General features: G+C 36.9%; 1 protein-coding gene across 2 annotated transcripts in view; it reads left to right on the forward strand.

Moving 5' to 3' along the window:
• Positions 1 to 10,000, forward strand: part of LOC144962546 (uncharacterized) — a 44,741-nt gene that overhangs the window by 15,190 nt on the left and 19,551 nt on the right. The window contains exon 1 of one of the 2 annotated variants that reach the window (XM_078895575.1): positions 535 to 623. The exons of the other annotated variant lie outside the window; for it this stretch is intronic. The gene's annotated coding sequence lies outside the window, so the exon portion shown is untranslated. Of the gene's footprint in view, positions 1 to 534; positions 624 to 10,000 lie in introns of those variants that run through there. 2 annotated transcript variants of the gene reach the window in all.

Below are 10,000 nucleotides of genomic sequence, written 5' to 3' on the forward strand. Positions count from 1 at the left end.
GTTGCTGTTGGCTTGTGGCCTCTTGTAAAGTACTTCAAGCACATCCAGTAGATATTATCATAATAAGCGCGTATTTTTTCATAAGTCATTTTAAAAATTTTAATTCAGACCCCCCCCCCCCCACCCCTCTATCAGCCCAGCACTGATTTGGTAGCTGGATCTCTTAGATCTTGAGGAAAATACCTTTCGATATACTCTCGCGTCTTATTGAACGTGTAACCAAATATGTATTATTGTTACTGTTGTTCGTTTATTGTCACAGGAACCGGGAGAAACTCCAGTTCTGTTCCATTTGTCATACGGCTCTGAAGGAATCTAACTACTGTTCCTACTTATTCAATACAGCGACTCTTTCACACGTGAGGCACTGACAGACTGACGGGCGGACTGACTGACTGACGAATCTAAACTGGCTTGCTTTGGATCAGTGAATCGGAGGATCGGTCGAGTCTTTTGAGGGCTGCAGGATAAGTGTCAACAACAATACTCCAATGAAATCACGACTACCCCCTCCCCCCCCCCCCCCAACCACCAACCTTTTATCGATGAACTGGTTACGGCAAGCCTAAGGGATTTTCAATTTCATTAGTTTGTGAAAAGAGAGGAAACAGAGAGGTTGAGAGGTGAGGTGGTGTTAGGGAGAGAAAACAAACCTTTGGGATTTGTATTTTTGTTTGTTTGTACAGAGTTGGTTTTTAGTACCAACTTATTAATTTATAATGTTGTGTGTTACATTTCCTACCCGGATACCATTGTAGAAATGTCAGTGAAATTGGTTTTAGTGCATGTGTACTTATTTATAGGTCTGATAACCCAAATTGTTGTGGGCTCATTCATTGTTGTAATGGAAATATTCTCAAACAATCGCAAAAAAAAAAAAAAAGAAAAATGTCCATTACAACATGCCCATAATTGCGTTCGGCTATCAGACTTGTAAGGTCGACGTCACTCTGCTCTTTGTTTTCATTTGTTGACAGCCTGTTAGTGATTAGTTCTCACTATATCATATCAACCCGACTAGACAAGTTAAAGGTTACACTCTGATTTGTGTGTTGGTATATTTAATATGGCCGGCGGATGTTGTGAGTATTTTACCTAAAAGCAAAGCACCATTAGGTTTGTATATATATGAAACCGATCGTCTCACTGCGGTATTATGTCGTGGTGAATCAGATTCTTAAAATAGAATTTGTAGTAATAGATAAAAATGATCAAATGTGTGCACGAGCTAGTTTTGAGATACGAGCGAATAAAGTAAAAAATCGTCATCTCCATGGTTTTCGTTTTTTCACTCCATCGTTTTTATTATCTATTCAACTACATTCTCACAAAAGCATTTTACAATTTGAAGCTTATAGATAAGTTAATTAAATTTTTTTTTCCCGAACTCTATCGAAGAGTAATAAATATGTATGGCTTGTCTTTAAAGACGATTTTCTCCGTTTCTTAAATGTTTGATCTCCTCCCTTTAAATGTGAATAACTTCGGCCTTAATTGAGATAATTACAAAATTCAAACTACATTTTGTCAAGAAATAGTGTCTCTATTGAAATATGAAATAATATGGGATTCGAATTTTTCCGACATCCGACGCGACGCACGGGTTTTGCTAGATCACCTCACAAATTATTGTATATCATTCAGAAGAATAAAGTCATTTTCTTCGAATTAGAAAGACTAAATTTCATATTTCTCAACAGGCTGACTTGAGGTACTCTTTTCGGTATCTGGTCTATACGGACAAAATACCGACTTGGTATGGGTCACATATTGTGTGCTGAACAAAGTTTGGTTAAGATGATTGTGGGCGATCGTCTCAAAATGGTGGCGGGATGAGATAGATAGGGGCTGAAAATTTAACTTAACCCTCTCCTTACCAACTACAGGAAAATCGTCACATACGTTACGATACAAACAACCTTTTTCTTATTATTCAAATTTCTCTGGTACATCGTTAAATTTAAAGAACACGAACAGTGTGTTTTAGAGCATGTTTTGCTAAAGAAATTATGTATCGCAAGAACTTTACTGCTATTGTGTCAGAGTGATAAAAATATATTTTTGTGTTAGTTGGGTGTGAAATTTTGGGGAAAATCCTGAAAATGGCTGGTAAGGAGAGAGTTAAAGAACACACATATTAGGACACTTAGGGGGTTACATTATATTCGTTACTGGGGCGAATAAACACAATTTCTTACATTGTAAACCCCCCTCAAAAGTTCGTATTTAATTTAATATCATTTTAACTCTAAATTCAATTTTGGAGGTCGAATGATCCCGACATTATATCGGTATGAGACAACGTGTACATATATGCAGGTCTGACATCCGAACTCAATTATGGACCTAGTTTAACATTGTTGTAATGGACAATATTGTACGTACCTTTTTTTTGAGATTTCCATTACAACAATGACCCAATAAGGAATTGGGTTATCAGACCTGCAAATATGTGCACGGCGTTATGAGACACTGAGTAACATTTTCTTAAATTTAGAAAGATTAAAATTTCCATAGTCATGATCGGGTCGACTTGAAATACACTTCTTGGTATCTGGTTTATATCGACATAATAATACCGGCTTGATACGGTGGGTTACAAATTTAGTTTTAGTAGAGGGATAAAACTAAATTTGTAACCCATCGCATCACGCTGGTATTATGTCGATATAAACGTTCAGCTAATTGAATCACTTGTTTCCTTGAGCTCTATTAAGTCGACTCAATTCTGAACACACACACACACTTGTATTCGAGGGCGGATAGAGTTGTTCAATGTGAAAGCCATTGTTGGTGTTTAGGCTGAAGAATTTTGATAATCTTCGTTTGAATGCTTCTAAATCTGTCTTGTTCACACCTGATTCGGGAAGAGCGTTCCGATTTTTGATAGTGAATAATATTGAATAATGAATATTTGGTGTCATTATCGATTCTTGGACTTTAAGATAGATTCTCGGAGTTATCACTTTCATAATTAGGACTATATTGTGACTTAGTTGTGAAATAGGTAGTTCTGTCCACTAAAGATACTTAAGCAACCGATTAATGTCTTTTAATAACCACAATATTTAGGTAACCGCTATCATATACCACTCTGCACATTGCGTTCTACACGTTACGCGTTGCTGTTGGTCAGGGACCCCCCGTAAAGCGCTTTGAGCGCGTTTTGTGGATATTGCGCTATATAAATTCTCAAGTTTTTATCTTTCTTTTTTTTTTTTTTTCAAATTAGAAATTTTGACCAGAAGTACTTCAAATAATAATATGGGTCGATTTTAAAATGACTTGGCGAGGTGAAGTACCAGGTTTGAGAGTTTTGCCAAGATGAGGGTCATTTTAATCGATCGATATTTCAATGACGAGTTTTCTGGCTAAATGTTTCTGAAGTGTTTTTTTTTTCCAGAGTACGAAAGTGCAAGCAAAAGGGACACGTTTCTAGCTATAAAATAAAAAAAAATAAATAAAAAAACGGGGGCTGAGTGGTACTCGAGGGTTTTCAATTTTTAAAAATTGCAATGCTTTACCAGGTCAGATAATACAATTTTTGGAAGGAAAACAGTTATGATATGATGTATGTTAATCTGTAAAAAGTAAAGCGCCTTAAGTAGGCCTACATTATTATACTTGTACTATGCCAGTATTGTTTTTATGTCCTACGTTTCAATGTGTGTACATAACAAAATTGTCTTTAAGTGTTTTTATGTTTTTATAGCGAGCTGTAAATTTGCCAGATTAACTCACTCAACCCTAACAACGAATATATCCGTAGTATACCCGGGTTTACTTTTACCCCGTGCCTATTTATTACATTTTTATGAGACAAATTATAGGCTTAGTTACAAAGCTAATGTTCTTAATTTTTACATGTTCATGGTAGTTGAATAAAACTATCTATGTACATGCTCATTTTTAATACATATTTTTCCAATGTTGAAAAGTAGCAAAAATCTCTAGGATTGAGTGAGTTAACGAAAGTATTGACGTAGTTTTTGGAGATTGACAGATAAATAAGAGACAATATTATTTGTTATGACTTAACATTAAACCACATTATAACCCACCGCCCAAGAACTGTATTGCACTGTGATCCGTGTTCGAGCCCCGCTTCAGACACTTTCGCTTTTTTCATTGGGCAAGATTATTAACCCCCAATTTGCTCACTTGGACAACATGGGTGAGACATGTTGTTGACATCAGGCAGTTTGTTTGATGGATTATCTATATTCCTTCATGGAGTGCCTAGGCGACTGGATCTAATGATGCCGTGGCGGAAGGGCGTAGTAATTAAATAAATGACCTCAGCCATAACATTTCTTATCAAAATCATTCACTGATTGACTTCAAGCTGTTCGCTGGTACAGTCGACCGACTTTGCAGCCTCGGCGGCCTTCATAATTTCTGTGCAGCAGGGGAATCTCGATACCTGCCTGTTTTATGCCGTGTCGCTGATGTTGTTGAGGTCTATTGGGCGTCCATAGTGGGCGTCCATAATGAGGTCTATTTGGGCGTGTTTGTGTCCCATATTGGTGAAATAGAATGGCACAGCTTTGTTTGCTGGTATTTCAGGTCCTGGGTTCGAGCCTCGCTCGGCGCATAGTTGTGTCCTTGGAAAAGGCTCTTTACTCACATTCTCTCACCGTACTAAGGTGTAAAATTAGTACATGGCCGTTAATAGCGTTGTTTATGTCGGAAAAAAAATGTAATGTCGCCTTACAGGCGTCATGTCTCGTTCTACGTATTACGTGTTGCTGTTGGTCAGGGACTCCTTGTAAAGCACTTTGAGCACGTTTAGTGGATATTGCGCTATATAAAAGCCCATTAATTTTTTTTTAATTAGAAGAGAGATCGGTGTGTCATATTGGAAGCCTAACTTATTGTTTTTTTTTCTCTCCATCCATATCAACCCGCGCGACAATAATATACTGTTTAGAGACATCAAGTAACATTATAACATCCAAGACTTAAAATGAAACATGGAAACAGGACACGAAGGGGCTCCTTCCGTTTGTGGGTGTTCAATGTCAAGTCGGTAAACATGGCATTTGAGAATTTAAGGTTTATGTTTAAATAAAATATACACACCATTTCTGTCCACCATATCAATGTACAAATACACAAAAAGTTTATAGTCTGAGAGAATTTAGTGAGAAGAAATCACCCACCTCAATATAGAAAGCTGCGAAAACCGGAGGCAAATCTCAATAGCCTTCAACGGTCATGACGTCACTTCCCTCGTAATGACGCATAGTAACTTAGTAACTGGCTCTAAACTATCGGAACAATGGCGGACGCCCTAATGAAATATTTCTCCGACGAGCATGAAAGTGTATCCAGAGGAGAAAAACATTATAAATATGATCATGTGCTGACTTATATACGTTCTGACACAAGACATATGAACAGTTCTAGCCAGCACGAATAATAAAAAGTACCGATTTTCTTTGTTTAGAACCATGATGGCCGACGTTGCTGGGCGACGTGACATCAGACTATTGAATCCAATTGTATTACACGTAAGCATGGGCCAAATCATGTTTACGGACTTGGCATAGATACGCATCGTCTGCTGCTATTAAAACCATAATATTGCCACTTCAGAAGTTTCGCGATCTTTTATATTATAATATATCTGCCACCGATAACATGTTTGAACGCTTTCCGGTCAAATCAATAGAAGAAACGAAATTGACGTCACTCAGCTCTTTGTTATTGTTTTTAGCCAGTCATTTTTTAAGAGCAGTTCTCACTAAATTGTATAATTAGACTATAGATAGAATGAAGTTGACATCACTCGAGTCTTTGTTATTGCTTTTTGTCATCGGCGTTTATGAGTAATTCTCACTAAACGGTATCATCCAGACTTTAAACTTTTAAGGTTACACATAGTTTGTGTGTTGGTCAGTTATACTTCCGGATGGCAATGTTGTGAACTTCTTATCCAAGCGCATACTATCTATAGACCTTTACTGTAAAACATAGTTTTGTGTGTTGGTACGTTATATCCCGACGGGTGTTGTGACTAATTTAACTAAGCGCACAGCATCAATAAAAGAAAATGTTTTATTATCGCACGCTAGATAAACAAAATGACGTGGAGTGGATTTTTTTCGTCTTGGTATTTTGGCCTCACGAACCTAAAAAAAAAAAATATAAAAAATTGAGCATTTATATAGCGCAATATCCACTTAACGTGCTCAATGCGCTTTACAAGGGGTCCCTGGTCAACAGCAACATTTAACATGTAGGACGAGACATGACGCCTGTTAGGCGATTTTACTATTTTTCGGACAAAGACAACGCTGTTAACGGCCAGGTACTCATTTTACACCTGAGTACGGTGAGAGAATGTGAGCAAAGAGTCTTTTCCAAGGACTCAACTATGCGCCGAGCGAGGCTCGAACCCAGGACCTTCCGATCCGAAAGCGAGTGTCATACCACTAGACCACATAGCCGCACAGACCTTCCTCCTTTTACGAAAAATTCGTAGAATTACGAAACTTTTGTTATAATTTCAGAGCTTTACGAGTATCTCTTAGTCATTAAAACTTACAGAAAATTAAGGCTGATGCCATAGTACACAATGTTATTTAAATCCCTGTGATGGTAAATTGTTGACTTTTGAAGTTAACTATCGCTACTACAATTTTTATCTCCGAAAAATTACGAATATTAACATTTTCAAGTAGGACGGTCTGCCTGATAATGCTGATAGTATTTTTAAAAAACCAACAAAAAAAAAAACAAAACAAAAAAAAAAAACAAAACAAAACAAACAAACATCTAAAACCTTAATATAATCTTTACCGTCGCTTTAACTCATATAGAATAAAAAAAATCAATGCAAATGTTGCTGCTTGATACTCGGATAAAAGATAACAATAATAATATGGAATCTGAGCTTTATTTTAATTGATAAAGTCATGATGTGAACGTTTCGGCTTTTCCCTTTGTCAAGAAAATACGGTGAACGAAACACTAAAGCCAAATTAATGAGAAATCTCTCATTAATTTGTCTTTAGCGTCTCATTCATCCTGTTTTGTTGAGAAAGGGGAAACCCGGAATATCCACAAAATGTATCTTTATAAATTAATCTGCAGTTTCTAAAAAAAATAAAAAAAATAGAACATTTATATAGGGCAATATGCACTTAACATACTCAAAGCGCTTTAATTAATGTTGGCTTGGTCCCTAGTAGGATTAGACATGACGCCTGTTGGGCGATGTTACAATTTTCTGGACGGATGCAACGCTGTTAACTGTCAAGGACTCATTTTACACCTTAGTACGGTGAGAGAATGTGAGTAAAGAGCTTTTTCCAAGGACTCAACTATGCACCGCTGAGAACGAGACTCGAACCCTGGACAGTCTGGTTTTAAATCGAGTGTCATACAACTAGACCAGACCTGCCTATTTGAAAACTAAAAAAAACACACGTAAGTTTTAGAAGATAAAAATTGTAGTTGCTAAGCTAACTTTAAAATTCAAGAATGTACCATCACAATGATTAAATAACACTACTTCATCATCCTTTAAAATTATGTAGTCTTGCATCAACATTTATTTTTAATAATTGTCAATCACTTTTGATGCTCATAAATCTCTGAAATTGGAACCAAAATTATTTCGTAGTTTTACGAATGTTTCGTCAGAGTTGGCATGTCTAAACTAGACCACATAGCCGCATAATTCTATTCCTTTTTAATATTGTTATTTCATTAAAATAATAATAAAATCAATATCATCGTAAGTCACGGTTGTTCTGTCTTCCCTTGCCTTTTTATCTACCCTAAATACAGGCACAGAGATCAATATCTCATATTATTCTACCGTACTCCACTTTCCATTCTTGTTTTGGAAAAACACATTAAAAAAAATTGGCCAGAAAACTGATCCTTCAAATATTGATCGATTAAAACGACATAATTTTGCCAAAAACTCCCAAATACGGGAATAATTAAAAGTCCCAGGTTTGAAAGATTTTCACATGATTAGGGTCTTTTTAAATCTATCGATATTTGAAGGAAGAGTTTTCTGACCAAACTTTGAAAAAAAATATTTTTCTTTTTCTTTTCAGAGAACAGCAGTTTTCATATCAATAACTCTTGTCTATTTTGATTTTCAAACTTGTTTACAAAAGCCGTGAAAGAACTAGTAGTCACTCTGAGCCATCGGCCCATGGAGCCGGAGTTTATCCAGGTTTCTATAGCGTGAAACAATAACGAAAAGTGTTGAATTATAAGCTTCAATTTATTCGACGAAGACAGCTACTGTGGACGTTTCGGGATTCCCCTTTATCAACAAAACACGATGAATAAAATACTAAGGACGAATGAGATATTTGTCCTAAATAAATAATAATAATAGCCCTTAGTGTTTTATATATCGTGTTTTGTTGATAAAGGGGAAACCCGAAACGTCCACAGTGTCTGTTTTCGTCTAATATATTGGAGATTACTTATCGTTATTGTTTCCTTCGAGCAACATTTTCAACATAGCGTGAAACGGACAATAATAGCAATCGCTTGCAACCCTTTGGTTAGGACCCTAGTCTATCATAAAATCCTTTCCGCCAGATCTATCAGGCCCAGCTACCCAATCACTGCTGAATGAACGGGGGGGGGGGGGGGGGGGTCAGAAAAGAATCTCCACTGCACCCGGAATCGATCTCCGTCCCTTTGCTTGCGAATGCTCTACCAACTGAGCTAACGAGACCCCCGTGAAAGGAATCCGGGATTTACAAAAGCTCATTTATTCATTATTTGACCAATCGTCTCATCAGCCTGGTACTATCATAGGAGTCGACGTGTGCATATATGCAGGTCTGACATTCGGACACAGTTATGGGCCTAGTTTAATCTTGTTTTAATGGGCACTATTTTACGACTTTGTTTTTAGATTTCCAAAACAGCAATGACCCCATAATGAATTGGGTTATCAGACCTGCAAATAGATGCACATCGATAGGAGTGGATCGAATCGTAGCCATCGTTAACATATAGATAGTATGCGCTTGGCTAAGAAGCTCATAACATTGCCATCCGGAAGTATAACGGACCAACACACAAAACTGTGTGTATCCATGAACGTTTATAGTCGGGTTAATACAGTTCAGTGAGCATTACTCATAAACGCGGATGGCAAAATACAATAACAAAGACCTCAGTGATGTCATCTTCGAACTATCTGTAGCCTGACCGTGGCCTTCGTAAAGTTATGGCCTGACACCGTGGCCTTCGTCAAGTTATGGCCTGATACTGACCAAAAAATGACGTCAAAATGCCAGTCTTTTGCCACAAAAGAAAACAAATCGTGAGTTGTATTCAATAGTTCAACCAATGAAATAACTTGTTTCCTTGAGCTCTACTAAAGACAACTCACTAAGCATTGCAAAAACCAAATAATGACGTCAAACTGCCAGTCCTTTTGGATTTCAGTATCAGGCTATAACATAACGATGGCTACGCTGACACTGACCAAAAAAAAATGACGTCAAAATGCCAGTCTTTTGCCACAAACGAAAACAAATCGTGACTTGTATTCAATAGTTCTTTTGCCACAAAAGAAAACAAATCGTGAGTTGTATTCAATAGTTCAACCAATAAAATAACTTGTTTCCATGAGCTCTACTAACGACAACTCACTAGACGGTGCAAAAACCAAATAATGACGTCAAACTGCCAGTCCTTTTGGATTTCAGTATCAGGCCTGACACAAGAACCCTCTAGGACTGGAAATTTGACGTCATTTTTTAGGTTTGTGTAGCGTCTAGTGAGTTGTCGTTAGTAGAGCTCATGGAAACAAGTTATTTCATTGGTTAAACTATTGAATACAACTCACGATTTGTTTTCTTTTGTGGCAAAAGAACTATTGAATACAAGTCACGATTTGTTTTCGTTTGTGGCAAAAGACTGGCATTTTGACGTCATTTTTTTTTGGTCAGTTATGACCATAAGTTCAGACGGACAATTTCCACTGTATATCTGAACTTTTAAAAAAATT

This window comes from Berghia stephanieae, chromosome 1 (assembly GCF_034508935.2).
Source record: "Berghia stephanieae isolate SIO BIC M18660-M18661 chromosome 1, UCSD_Bste_1.3, whole genome shotgun sequence".
Lineage (NCBI taxonomy): Eukaryota > Metazoa > Mollusca > Gastropoda > Nudibranchia > Aeolidiidae > Berghia > Berghia stephanieae.